Source organism: Alligator sinensis, unplaced genomic scaffold (assembly GCF_000455745.1).
Source record: "Alligator sinensis unplaced genomic scaffold, ASM45574v1 scaffold181_2, whole genome shotgun sequence".
Lineage (NCBI taxonomy): Eukaryota > Metazoa > Chordata > Crocodylia > Alligatoridae > Alligator > Alligator sinensis.
Window position 1 is genome coordinate 470,622 of NW_005842429.1, and position 15,301 is coordinate 485,922.

At 44.5% G+C, this 15,301-nt stretch overlaps 1 long non-coding RNA gene across 1 annotated transcript in view; it reads right to left on the bottom strand.

Annotated features, from left to right (window-relative positions):
• Positions 1-1,390: 1,390 nt before the first annotated feature.
• The window catches only part of LOC112551334, a 52,291-nt gene continuing 38,380 nt past the window's right edge, over positions 1,391-15,301 (bottom strand). The window contains exons 2-3 of the long non-coding RNA XR_003095627.1: positions 6,028-6,304; positions 1,391-2,648 (exon numbers count right to left, since the gene is read on the bottom strand). This is a non-coding gene — a long non-coding RNA (uncharacterized LOC112551334). The remainder of the gene's footprint in view (positions 2,649-6,027; positions 6,305-15,301) is intronic.

Genomic DNA, 15,301 nt, shown 5'->3' on the forward strand with positions numbered 1-15,301 from the left:
AAACACTTCCTTGTATCGCTTCCTATTGAGGAAATCACTTAAACATATGCTTTACTTCAAGCACGTGCTTAAGTTCTATTCACTCCAAAGGAATTTAAGTACATTACCTGAATAGGGCTGCTCTTCTGAGCTTGGGGATTAGAAGAAATAACTATAGAACTCTCTGCAGAACATAGAGAACTATACTAGAGAGAGGAATATCCTACATCAGGGCTGTCCAACTTCTGTACTGCCAAGGGCCGCACGTGGCACCAACATGCAGCCCCTGGGTTACACACCTTACAGCCCACAGGCTGCGGGCTTGGCCCCTGGGATCCTCCCCATCATGCAGGCAGCACCACTGACACGCAGCCTCCTGCCACACAGGCTGCCAGGGTGACAAGCAGCTCCCACCAGTGCATGGCAGGACTGATGGCACATGCCCCCTGTCTTCCAAGACCTTCCCTGCCATGCAGCAGTGGGAAAGGCAGTTGCAGGAGCCTGCAGGTGACATGTTGGTCCTTCCTGGCCCAGCATGTGGCTTCACAGTCAACCAGTTCAACAGCCTACATAATAAAGATACATAGTTAATGGCATTTTCCTGTTCTGAGCCCAGACTTCATATATGGTGGTTGGGCATTCTTCTCTCCAAAACAATCCATTTTCTCACTGAATGCACTCAGTCCTCTTCCAGTTTCATTTACTCATTTAGCAACTGTTCTCCTCCATCAACCAAATGCCAAGGCATTTGCTGTGCTTTTCCTGAAAGGATTTTTCACTGCATTTTATCTACTCCTTTAATAACACATTTATTCTTATTTCCTTAAACAGGGAATGCCAATTTTCCACTTTAACCTTATCCATCAATGTACAGCCTCCCATCTCCAAGTGGGTGATCCCAGGTCCAGCATGTTCCTTTGTCTAAAGGACAAGTGCCCTGTAGAATCGAACTAACTCAGAGTAAGTTTAGCTGAGGATTTATAAAAGTAAACTATTGAAATGAGTAGTTTTTAATTAAAATATGGAGAAAATCTCAACTACAAAATTGCTGGAGCAACACTATAATTATGCTGTCCTTCATGTTTTTCCATTAGCATTTTTATGTGACATAATAATAGGGGTCTGTCCCCACTTCCCTGCCACCTCTCAGAACTGTCAGATCCCTTTACAGAATTCAAATAAGTTCATAGAGAGTATCAAGTCCTTAAATAGAAAATTTAAATGATCACATTCACGTTTAAGACATGACAGGCATGTTGTAAATTCATAACATTTATGGTAATAGACTGCTGAAGTAAAAAAGTGAAGAACACCAATATTTCTGAGTCTGCTCTGGGCCCATGCTGGGAAGCCAATCTTCCTCATCAACATGTTATCATTCAAGACATGTATTTTAACAGTCCATCTAATTTGACAAGAAAGATGAATACCTAAAGGGGCCAAATACTGTTTTTATTGAAGCCAGCAAGACATTTCCTATGGACTCCAGGGATCTAGAAGGTACAGATCAACACTTTGCTCAGTAGCGGTTGATTTCTGGGTGATGAAAATATACTTGGGACTACCCCACTCATCAGACATTAACTTGCATCATCACTAATAGTATCAACATATAAAAGACAGAGTTAGCCACTGGAAAAGTTAACATTTTTGGAATGCCAAGAGTATTTATGGTGAGTGCAATTTCCTGTGCCACTCACCAGCATGCATTATTCATAGGGGGTTTTCTGGTTTCGCCGTTGCTTGAGAGAACAGCTCATTAGAGGGTTAGAATTCAGAAGGTCTTCAGGAGTTCTCTCCTGCCACGTCTTGAAGGAAAAATTAGTTTAATTGGGAGGAAGATGGTATGTCCTGCCTCCTGGTCCCTTCCTTCAATCTTTCCATCTGTCTTCCTGTTTGGAGCTCCGCCTGCCCTACACCCCACCTAACGCCAACCAAAGATGTTATTCTCTTGTTTCCTCAGTCCAGTCCGAAACAGGCTCTGATATCCTGGCCTTTGAATTATGTTAACTGGATTTGGACGTTGTCTCATCTGGTTCTTCACAAGCCATATGTGGTCTGGCCCAAACTCCTACCTGACCCTGAGTTACCTTGCTCCCCGGCAAATCTCCCCCTCTTTTGGGTCTGTACTTGCTGTGGTATAGACATTTATCACTCCTTCTCTCCTCAGGTTCCTGCTGGGTCCAATCCTGTCTGGAGATGTCTGGAGTCAACGGCGTCTTTTTGGGCGAGTCCTTCAGCCCTCTAGGGCTTGGCTTATCTTTATGTGCCCCTTTCCAGGGCAGCCACCACTTCCCTTGGTGGGGCTCGGTCCTGCTCCGGGCCCACTAGGGAATCTACTTCTGGCCCCCCGCACCTCTCTTCCATCGGGCTTTTTATCCCGGCTCCAAGGGACTGGCCAGTGAATCAGCGCCAGCGCAGCACCATAAAGCGTGCCCATGCCCGCGTGGGAGCCAGTCCTGGCTCCTCCCAGCTCCATGGTTCCTTTTTTTTTTTTCTCTTTGATGCGGCATCGTCTCCTTCCATAGTTTCATTTTCACCACGCTCCCAGCTCAGCATAGCATCCCACCGGCTCTGCTTGTCCCTCATCCAAGGTAAGTCTCTCCTCGTGGCTCTGTGCCTGCCACAGTAAGTTTTAAAATCAAGTTATCATGGCTTAAAATCACAAACTGGAAAAAAAAAATGACAGAAAGAGAAGATTTAGCCACCTTCTTTATTCTATTGATATTTGCTACAATAGAAATATGTTTAAGAAAAACACATTTTCTATCTGAACCAACAGTACAAATATAATGGTTTGGAAATTAGACATTTAAATGTTTTAAGTCTTTTTGTTTAGTATAACAATAGAACAAGTCTTGAAAAACATCTAACTTTAAAAGACTGCTGGATATTAGTTAAATTAAATGAATTTCTATGCTTTGGATTTTCCATGTTACTTGCAACACAGCACTCTGGCACATCAAGACCAGAAAGAAGTTTCAGAGATCAGGATATCTGGGGAAGCAGATACCTGGAAATAACAGAGATGGACGATAAAAGAGAGAAAGTGGTTCCAGCGTCTCATCTGGGAAAAACTATAAGCCACTTTTCTATTTCGGACCTAGGCCTGGGTTTGTAGTATAACATAGGCCTCTCTCAGCCAACCAGGACCTCTTGCCTCAAAATATACGACACCAAGTAGAGCAGCATTTCTCAACCCATGGGTCATGACCCAAAAGTGAGTCGCAAGAATATTTCAAAGAGTCATGAGCAAGTGAGGGGGAAAGGGCCAGGGGGGCTGCGCGGTCGGGCCGGGCCAGTCCTGTGCTTGCAGGGGTGGGGTAGCTGGGAGACGTTATACAGGGGCGAGGGGGGGCCGTGACCAGGCTGCCTGGCACCACACCGCAGCCCCAGCCCATGGCAGGGAGTGCCACAGGCCTCCTCTCCTCCTCTTTCCAGCCCATGCCAGGCAGACTAGGTCCGCTGCTGCCCGCATGAACTGGACCAGGCTGCCTGGCACCACACTGCAGCCCCAGCCCACGGCAGGGAGTGCCACAGGCCTCCTCTCCTCCTCTTTCCAGCCCATGCCAGGCAGACTAGGTCCGCTGCTGCCCGCATGAACTGGAGCCACCGCACTCCGGCCAGAGCAGGACGGAGCAGCTGGGACTGGGGGGGAGGGAACAGGGGCCTGCAGGTTGGGAGTTAGGGGCCCCAGCATTTGGCTGGCTCGTTTATCCATTACCATTGCTGCAAATGCAACAAAATAACTCATCATTTGGCATGTGGCTGAGCAGCTGCAGCTCTCTCCCTTTCTATTTGCATGTAACACCTGGATTCAAAGTTCCTGGATTCAGAGTTCCTGGGTTCCCTCGCCCTTCCTTTTCCTCCAACCCAACTCACTTTCTCGCTATGCTGGAAGCATACCCCCCTATCCACTCCCCCCTCACTAGGCCTGCTGAATTAGCTTTCAGCAATTCTGCTTGTGCAGAGCCAGCAAGACTCAAAACCCTGAGCAGACAAAGTTCAAATACTCCGTCCCCCAGCCCAGCCAGCTCCTCGTGCAAAGTTGCAGGAGCAGGGCTCCTGACACTACTTGGCCTGCTGGCTATGGCAAGAGCAGAGGGGTGGCAGATCCCTCTGCCAGCCACATGCTCGCTCTCCTCCGGCAGCATTCCCTGCACTCCCTCACTTTTCCTCCCCGATTGCACCATTTCCAGCTGCTGCTCCCACACACATCTGCACACCTCAACCAGCCTTGAAGTGGGGATCTTTAACCCTCCTCCCTTTTCACTGGCTACAGGGAAGGCATGGGCCACTGGGGATGGAGGAGGGGGTATCAGTCAGAGGCAGGGGGGAGAGGCGAGGGGGGTGATTGATGCGGGTGGCTCAGTTGGTCCCTGCCTCCGCTTGTGTCTCCTGGAGATGTGTGAAGTGGCCTGGGGGGGCCCAGACAGACCTGTCTGCTGCCTCAGTTGCCACAGCTACTTCACTCCCTCAGCCTCCAGCTGCATCCAGAGCAAAGAGTGATCGGCCTACTGCCCAGCAGTCCTGTGAATGTGAGCAGAGAGCAGTGGGGAGGGAGGGGAGATGCCCCTGGCATGAGAAAGGGTGTGGGGAAAGGGGGAGCCTTGTGCCCCTCACATCCGCTCCTGAGGGTGCCCAGACTGCTTTGCCAGGGACCTCTGCAAGGGAGACGTCTCTAAGATTTCGGAGCTCAGAGACTTTATGCACAATGACATACTCCATCATGCCACACCTGGGCCTAAAGAAGGAAGGGAGATTGGGGGAGCTCCCCTAATGCAGCAGCAAGCAGCTCTGAGTGGGGTGAGGGAGAGACTGGTGTGATGGGAAAGGAAAGCACTTTCAGCAGGGCAAGTGGCCCTGTGTCCCTGATCATCTTTCAGGGACTGTCCCTGTTGTTTTCCAACACACAGAAAACTGTTTTGTCCTCTTTTGGCACAAAATTTATTAGCCATTGCCTGAAAGCGCATCCACCTAAAGAAACTACAAAGGAAGTCAGGGAAGTTAGTAATGGATTAAGTGCAAATGCTCATCAAGGATTGTTTTCCATTGTATCTGTTAGAAATCTCCCTCCTTGGAGGTTTTTAAGGCCTGACTTGATAAAGTCCTGGCTGGAATGATCTAGCTGGGGATGGTCCTGCTTTCAGCAGGGGGTTGGACTAGATCAGCATTTCTCAACCCGTAGGTCGTGACCCAAAAGTGGGTTGCAAGAATATTTCAACGGGTCACAAGCAAGTGCCCAGAAAAACATGCAAAAGAGCAGGTTTCCTCTTGCAGGCTAGCAGCATTCCAGCCTACAAAGGGCTACTTGGGGCATGGCCAGCACGCAACCAGGCAGGGTCATGGGAGCAGCCCCAGCAGCGGGATGAAGGTAAGTGTCTGGGGAGCGGGGGTTGGAGGGCCAGGGCTTGGGGACTGTCAGGGTGGGGGGAGGGGAAGCAGAGAGTGTGTGCGTGCATGTGTGTGCATGTGTGGAGAAGATTGGGGGAGTGCGGGGTGGGGAGAGGTGCCTGCCGGAACTGGGGGAAGTTAACTGAGTGGCTGGGCACTAAGGCTGCAGTAGGGCAGAGGTTGAGGGGGACTGTGGGTCAGGCACTAGCAGGGCCAGGGGAGTGTTGGTCAGGACAAGCCATCAATTTTGGCAAATGGGTCCCGGAACGAAAAAGGTTTGAGAACCACTGGATTAGAGGACTGCTGTCTTATCCTACCTATGCTAGAAAGAATGAAAGTGAGGGCTTGACCTCACTGTTCAATTAACTCAAGTTATAAACTACAGAGTTAAAGGCAATACAAGTTCCACCGCTACCCAAAACCCTTAATTCATGCATAGTAATGCCTTTAACTTGAGTTAGCTGGCTCAGCTCAAGCTGCACTAACTTTCTTTTTTCATATTAAGTTACTTGGTATATATATGACATAATTCTTCTAAATGAAATGGCTAGTGTTTGTTAATTAGATAATCCACTATCAAAATGAATTAAGCTCATCTCTGAACAAGTTAGCACAGAAAAAGGTTCATGTGGACTCACTGTATTGATGGATTACCTTTTTCACTCCTGGCAGTCCTCCCAATGCTATTGCATACTTCACACCGGAAACATCCTGTTTCTTTACCTGCATCCACTCTACTGCTCTGGGGTTAGGTTGACCAGCTGTCTGCTCCCTGCTTGAAATGCCAGCAAGGTGATGAAAGGACTCCATTTGTGATCACAGTATGTGTTCCTGGAATTGCAGACCCTACTCCACACTCTACCAGCATTGTAGCAACCAAGCATCCTGGATCTACATGGGGCTGCACAGAGGTCATGGATTTCCTTGCTATCTAAAGAGAAAAACAGTTAAATACTGTTTTAAGAGCAGTCACTGTAATATGTAAATCTGTGAATTTGTAGCAAATCAAGTCAAGGATCTGTGATTCCTGCTCAAAGTCGCAAAGGAAAGGAGCTCCAAGGAAATAATTTTAAAGAGTCGCAGGAACAGAAATATGACCTCAGGACCTCCATGTACTCCTTCCCTCTACCCTCTGAGGAACTGGATCAGATTTTTGTCAAAGAAATCACCAGAAAACACAGAGTTGGAATTAGGGAAAATGGAGCCCTGGGTGAACTTGTATTTTGACACCATCCCTGCACCCCAACACCCCCCCCCCAAAGTTAACAGCACTGCAGCCCTGCCACAGAGGGGCTTTTCCAATGGGCTGGGGAGCTGGGCATGGCATCTGCCTGTGGCACGGACAGCCGGCTGCAGCCCCATGGCCTGCGAGCAGGAGCCTGCGATGAGTGGCCAGCAAGTGCTGGCATGGGGGCTCTGGTGTCCTGCAGCTTCCAGGGGGACCCTCCAGGGCCCAACACACAACCAGCCACATGTAGGTGAGATTCAGCCAGAGCCCTTCCCTGCTTCCTCCATGAGCTGCCAACCCCAGCCCAGGGCTCCTGCATGTGCCACCCAGCCCCGCCCCACCTCACCCCACCTGGGAGGAATGCTGGCGCTGTTATATGCTGCTTGCAGAGAGAGAGAGAGAGAGTGTGTGTATGTGTGTGATGCCCCCCTGACCACAGTACTGTGGGAAGTCACCCACGTCGCCCACCCCTAAGACTGGCGCTGAACAAACATCTGTATATTGTGAAAAGTGTCAAGTCACTAAAAGGCCATGGTCCCCAAGTTCAACTAGCACTCTGCTGAGGTGGAGATTTCCCCTAAAATCCACAATCATTCTTCTACCCACTCACCCCAGGGCAGACTCTGAAAAGCAGACAGCTCCTAAACCCCTGATAGAAAGCTGGCTTGATGATTCTGGGAAGGGGACTTCAACCAATAAGTAATTATGTGCTGTACTAAATAGCAGTGCAGGTAATTTTTTAAAAACTTTGTGTTCTGTGTGCCCAAAGGACCCCAACACTTTGGATAGGCCTGACCTAGGAATCCTACCCCACACTACATGCTCTAAATAGATCCTGTGCTGAGAAATGTTAGTTGTGAAGCAATTTTCATGATATTTTAATAACCCACAGTCTTTAACCAAGTTGGCATCCACATGTCAAGACCCCTTCCCAGTCACTTGCTCCATTTCACTACCCAGTACAGGCCTCCCATGCATCCTCACAGTACCATGAATTTGTTCAGTGGTTTTGAATAAAGAACCTCATAATTCAAGCATGCTTAATGAAACATCAGATACAGGAAAATAAGGCAATATAAAAGCACTTTGCTTCACAGTTTGAGCAAATCCCTAAGGTTTCAGCTATTTTATATTTTCCCCAAGATGAGACATCTAAAAATTCATAGATATATGATATTCAGCCAGCTGTATGCAGACTCTCACTTTGTTAACCCTTTTCATTCCAAACCAGTACTGGAGAATTTATTTTTGGTGCACTTGATTCATACCTGCAGATAAGTTGAAACAGAATTTAGGGGCAAAGATACTATATAATTTGGCATGAACATTACAAAGCAATGTGCCCTTCCTTGGGCTGCCCATGTAAGTAGCATTGCCCTTTCAGTTCTGTAGCATCTCTAAAGGGAAACATTTTGTTGAAGAACATCACTGCCTGTCTTGCCAGTTTCCCCATTGTCTCTTTCAACAAGCTCCTTCTCTGCCTTTTGGAGATTCATTCTAGGTTAACACCCCACAATTTAAAGTCTGGAAAGATGCACATTGAGTTACTAACCTACCCCAATCCCACCATCTCCAGCTACACAAATCCTGATGTGTGCCCACATGTTTTGCCACCACCATCCTCTTAGCTTATGAAAATAGACAGCCCACATGCCATGGCCCACTCATTCCCTCCTTCCCATCCACCACCTCTTCTGATCCATAAACCATGCTAAGAAGCCTGGGATCAGAATAGGTTTCCTATGCAAAGGGGAATGAAGGTGGAAAAGTATTATCATTTCTAATCTCATCCCAGACTGGGAAGAGACTATTGGGAATGCTATTTCAAAACTGAGGAGAAAAAATGAACAACAATTTTTGTAAAGGTTGGAATTCATAATATATTTGTTTTGTTTCTCAGTTCCCCCAGCTCGTTCACGTGATGCCCAATGGACAGGAATGTTATCAACTTCAGAACATCTGACAGATCTGTAGGGCAACAAAAGAACAACACACAACCAGCCTTTGTTGCCATGCAAGAAAAGAAATAAAATGACAGAGAAAAGGGAATTTCTTTTAGCAGAGAGAAGATCTTGCAAACAGAGTACAAGAATTGGAGGACAGTGTCATGACAAGAAACACTACTGGGGAAAAAAGACAGACGTGCAAGAACAGCTCCTGGATTTGTTGCAGCAGCAGACAGTCTTGCTAGTGAATGTGTTCCTGCAATGCTCTCACGACTCAGCATCATAAATCAGAGCCCAGCTATGTCCTGGAACCATGAAAACAATGCAGGAAGCTACAATATGCTTTCCAAAGTTCAAGTCACAGGTACTTCTCTCCCAATTCTACATCCCAGTACAATGAAAACAGTAAAGCTAGGACCACATTCTCAGCCCTTTGGCTGCAAATGACGATTTATTCATCATTTCACAACCCAAGGCAAGCAGTAATCTCACACTACAAATGTGTGGCAAGCACAGTACAAATGTGGGGGTATTCAGCACTTTTAGACAGATGTGCACCACAGACTTTGTGCAACATCACAATACTTTATCTTGTTCTTTATGACAATAACCTTCTACTTCTCTCAATCCATACAAGCAGAACAACAAAATCTCATCAGAATGCAGAACAAAATTATTCTTCAATTGTTCAGCTTCTGGCCTCGAAGTAGGAGCACAAGGCATTTTTGACACTGTGTCCCTGCCAATTTGCTGTTCGCAGAAACAGCCATTCTGACTGTATACAGTGTATTCAATGTCTCTGCACCTCTGTCTTACAGCCATCACTGATACTCTCTCCTTTGCTCCCTTAGGTGTTGTGCAAAATACAGCAAGTAGCTGTCACAATGTAGATATTGTTCTGCAAAGTCAAGCTCATTAGAAGCAATGCCATCTCACTTTTAGCCCTCCTAATGTACATAGTGTCATTCTGCAACTACTTGGGATACTGCTTTCTCTTCAGCTAGCAAAAATGAAGGCACACTGGAATGACAGGAGTTGTGTTGACACCATAAAAACCTATAGCACTGTCAGGAGTTAAGAGTTCCCTTTTTCATTAAAAAACAACAGATAAAAGTTTCAAAAGATCCAAGATCATAGCTTCCTCCAAATGACCTTACATCAATACTCATGGTAATCTGCCATAGTGATCATCAATAATCTCCTGGGCATTAACAAGCATTAGAACTTGTGGCACCAGCATCCTCTCTGGAACAACCTGTAGCCCCCTTGACAACATCCCTAACAGCTAAGCTCCCAGTCCAAACTGGTTGTAGGTGTACAGGGTGATGAACTTCACAATGGCATGGGACATGCACCTCTCCTTATTGAGGAGAGTGCTCATGCTGGCGAGTTGCTGTTTTAGCTCCAGGACAAACTGTGCAGACTCCTAGGAGAGCAGCATTTGTCATCTTAAAATTCTGCCACTGCTGTTTGGCATCCAGGACTGCATTATTCTTCCTTCTTGTGAGCCAGAGGCAGTTTTCTGATTCCTGAAACAGTGTTTCGCTGAGTGAGGCTGCTCCAGGAAAAGTTCATCCACATGCAAATGGTCAATTTCATCCTCCTCTGCCAAAATCAGCTTAGCAGCATGGGTTTAGCTTCTAAAGCCAATGCCACCCAGTAGCATGATCACAAATATATGTGCAGTAGCCTCTACTAAGCCCGCACAACTGCATTGTGTAAAAGAGTCCCTTCCATCCATGCTGGTTGGCAGCACTGTGAAAATGACACCATCTTACAAAAGGTAGATGAATCATGGGTTGCCAGGAAAGGAATGATGGAAATATGCTAATTGGACCCTAGGTCCTAGAATTCCAGTGGTTTCTGGTAGGTCTCTCACAATCTGTTGCAAGAAAAATCACAGAATTCAAGGACTCCAGCAGTGGAGTAACACACCTTGGAATGTATGTCCAACATGTTGACTGCACGCTGATTCAAAGGGAAGTAGGTAAAAAACAACTGAAAAGATGCAACTATATTGGAATGTCAGTTTGTTCAGAATGATACGATACGCATTATAGCAAGGTGAACATACACAGCCTTTGACATGACTCCAAAACAAGTGCTAAACTCATGCTCCTGGAGACTTTAACCATTCTGTCATTATGTCCCCATATTATTTCAGAATAGTTGTTCCATAGATGTCTGTGTTCAGAACCCTAATCTGGAAATCCTCCTCTATATAGACATCCTCTATTGAAAAAAAAAAAAAAGTAACTTGACTTGTTGCCAAAGCTTTTTAAGACTAGGTTAGACAAATACTAGTCCATGATAGTTTAAATAGAGATGAGCCTGGGGAGTATCCTTCAGCAGGGGGTTAGACTACATGACCTCCTGAGATGCCTTCCAGCCATATTTTTCTATGATTCTGAGATTTCAGTCTTCAGCAAGACATGTTATGAATCAGTGACCTCGCCAAATGATAGAGACACAGTAGGAAAACCACATACCCTCAGAGACTCTTGAGAAGGAATAGATTTTTGGTATAGAAATTTTTATTTGAAAAACTGTCTCATCAATCCAGCTGAAGTTGGCAGAAATAATTTAAAAGACCAAAGAAACGAGATTAGGGGCAGTCTAATCCAGTACTATAGAGATTTTGCATACAACCTCCAAAAGGCCCAAATTCTTCCCCAGAATGAACTCAGTTACCAATAAAATCCATGCTTGCAAGGGCCAAATTCGGCCCACATTGATCTTAAATAACTTATGCAATTCAATTAAATAAAGATGGAAAGGTCAGTTAAGCAATTTTGAAAAATCACACCTTCCATGATTAAAAGGGAAGAAACAAGGAATTATTTGTATAGGTTTCTAAAGAGGGTATATGCAGTTAGACTAACACAGACCAACCTATTCTTTATGGGCTGTTATACAGCACTCGCAGTATCTGAGAACTTTCAGCTAGTACATTAAGGAACATAACTATGCATGTGCAACATGTGATTTATTCTCTTATCCTCTTCCCAGGAAGAGAGAAGAGTGCAGTGAAGTAAAATGTTTGGGGGTTTTTGGTTTTTAAATGTACATGTTAAAATGAGTCAGAGAAGATAAGGTCAAATGAATGTATGTTGCACTTGCAGCAGAAAGCAGAAGGGTTTATGATGTTCTCTAATTCCTATCAGTTTATTCCAGCTATTATTAGAACAGCAACACTGCATGCCATGCATGCATGTGGGAAAAGACTGCTTACACCTTTTTCTGAAGTAGCTGAAAATAGCAAATTATGGAAACCAAATAATTAAGTACTAAATCTTGTTTTTCTTTATCCACAGAACTAGCTATACTGCATTTATTTTAAATGAATGATTAGCTCCCGACCCCCAGTAAGGTAGATCCTTTGATGTGTAACAACTACCAGAAAAAGAACTGAAGAGGAGAAAAAAATTAACAGTTTTCAACATAAATTTATCAAGGCTGCAGTTTTTAGTAGGAAACTGGTGTGACAAAAAAGCATGAAACCATTTGCAAAGAAGTGATAACATTTATCTAGATCCCTACTGATACAGTTGAAACTATGACTGCTTTCTGGTCAACCAACACTTCTGCACTCAGCACAGCAGTAAGTTTCCTCTTTCATTTCTGTGTATGAGTGAAATTCATTTTAACTTCATTTTTTCAATTGTGTTTAGCTGCTTCTTCCAGTGAAACTAAGTGGTAGAAAGGAAAGTGCCCTATCCTCAGGCCTAGTATAACTCCTTAGGTGTTGGGAAGTCTGAAAAATGTTGCCATACACTTGCACACTAAGTCAGCTCCCATCTGGCCCTATATAGTCTCTGGCTGCTCTCCAGCAGAAAATTTATCCCTGTGAATAAATTGGATTTCTCATTTTCAGTGATTACATGGATTGGTGATAAATAGCCTATAGGTTTAACCCAAAGGCTACTTTTCAGTATGTGAGTGTTGGCCTAAAGAGTCTTTCTTTAAGGCTAAGTACAGACAGTCAAAAAGCCCAAGATTGAATTGATTCAATTTTTGCAGTTTAGTCTAAGCTGCATAGATTGAACTGATGAGCAAGTGAAGAGAGATTCAATTTTGATCCCAGAAATGCAGCCACATGCCTGCAGTGGCCTAGGTCAGAAGCAGTTTTGAAAGCAGTTTATGTGCACTGAACTTCTGTTGTGTTACTGATTTGAACTGGTTTCTGATGACTTATACTGGTTTATATGTAATTTTTGTCCCTAGTCATAAACTGCTTTCAAAATGGCTGAAACAGGTTTAAAACAGACCTGGATGGATGCAGTATCAGACTTAACTGATTTAGGTTAAATCAGTCCCAGATCCCCTCTAGAATCACCAAACATGAGAAAAAAGCCTCAGGCTTTTTGACTGTCTGTACTTAGCCTATGTGCACTAAGCTTCTGTTGTGTTACAGATCTGAACTGGTTTCCAATCACTTACATGGGTTCATGTGTAATTTCTGTTCCTAGCCCAAAAGACCATTTGTTCAAGATTTCAGTGTTCTCAAGCACTATACATCCCATCCAATATTCTTTTCATATTGACTGTGACTTCACCGATCACGTCATTATCTCTATGTCAGCTGTCTGGACTAGATCATTGGAATAGCCATTCAGTATTCTAATATTTGTGCCAATTGGTCACAAAAGCAAGCCTGTTATTCCTCATTGTACAGTACAGAATTGCTCGCCTTTCCCATTTTGGGGCTTCCTGCCAAGGGAGGCAGCCAGTTCAATGCTTAAAGCCTTGAAATTGGTGACAATTACCACAGTTGATTGATTATCCAATCGACTGTAGCATTTACAATTTTCACTACCTAGCACCACCCCCTGTGATTTTTACTCCTTTGTACTACCAAGCAGCATGACAAAATCACATAATGCAGCCCCAGCTGTCCCAGGGCACAAATATGTGGGAGGCTTCTGCCATTTTTCATTATTTTTTAAAATTTCTGCAAAAGTTTTTTTCATTTTAATTGACTTTCTACAAGATTGATATGTACTATGCTTGGGCCAGTTCCATCCTACTGATTTGACTGATTTGCAAGGGAATAAAAATGGGGGGAAACTGCATCTACTGCCAAATTCAGCAGTGATATAATATAACTAGAACAAGCTGGCCCTCAACAGGTATACAATATAAGTATGATTTACATGGCATAGGAGCAACAGGCATGTGTGTGTTTAAAATAGAAAAAAAGACAATATTAAAACATGCAACTTAATTTTTTGTAATCACTAGACACTTCTCCTGCGGTAAGACATGTTTACCTCTGGCTAATTTTGGCTAGTTAGGCTAAATACAGCCTTTGCACAAACAAGTGCAATTGTTTTGTCTATAAAGGAAACTGAACTCAGGTTCAACTACCAAATTAATTCCATCAAATTAAATGCAATGTAGTCCCACCATTTTAGCAAATAAGTTAATGACTGTACTAGCATGTTGATCAGACTTTACATTAAGGATTTTTGTCCTTAGAGAGGGGAGAATTAGAAATTCAGATCTTACCCTGCCTGGAAGATTGCAGAGTAGTAAGGTGGGAACCAATTGCTAAGATGCCAAGTACTAAGAAACTAAAAAAAGAGGAAACCTTTAAATAATTTGTTTAAAATTCCTAGGTCTTTTTAATTTCAACATAATTATGTCCTTGTTCAAATATTCTTTTTATTTCAATTAAAATTCAAGAGCCAAGGCCTTGTTTGACATACAAATCTAGCGCACAGTTAATTTGAATAAATTGTTAAACACATCTAGTTAAATCATTTGAGAGCAGCTTAGTTTTTGTTTAACCTAGGGCCTTGTTGCACATTCATTTTAGGTGGCTCCTGGAGCTCTTAACCCATGGATTGTCCACACATTAACACCTGAAACTAATTTTAAGCACACCTTAGGCAGCTTAAAGTTATGCCACTCCAGGGCAGGTTTATTTCTGATCTGTGTTATCGAACTTGTATCCCACCAATGTGTGGTCACTCCCCACAGAACAGCCACCCAAATTGCAATCCTCCAGCATCCCAGGATGCAGTGTCCCCTCCTTCACCCTCCTGTTCTGTGTGGACAAAAATGTCCATCCCCTGAACTCTACTGTCCAGGGGGTGGTTCTTCCCAGTCCCAGGGATGCAATCCCATGCAAATAGCCTGCAAAGCACATGCCACCTAGCCAGGTTACAAGGCACACATGGCTCCATGAACAACGTAGGGGGCCAGATCAAGTCCCTGGGGCAGGAGCACTAGCTCCCCCAAAATTGCCTTCCCTCACCCCTCCTACTTCCCAGCTACCCCAGGAAGCATGACCAGTCCCCGCTACAACCCAATTCCAAATCATATGAGACCTCCTTTAATTTACTTCCTCTTAGTTTCATTTTTTAAAGTTCTTTTTATTTTATCTTTCAGTGGCCAACTTCCTTCATTTCACCACCCCACCCCCATTTTCTTTCCACCTCCCATTTCATTACCCACTCCCATCCTATTAACTCCCCACCTACCAGCTTCGTGTTCCCACACACCTCCAGCTAGAACAGGGATAGAAGCCTGTCCTGGTTCACCAGCCCTCTAGTGACAAGTCATAGCTGTGCAGGTTAGAGACAGTCAGAGAAGGTTTTTAGCCTTAAGGTGTGACTGCTTCAAACTTCAACTAGTACTAACACCAATTTACATTTGAGCAGCAAAAAGTGCAGTGTGTAACAAGGCCCTTACACACATTCCTACACGATTTAAGTTAAATCAATGTAAGTCATGCTTATAATAATTTTAA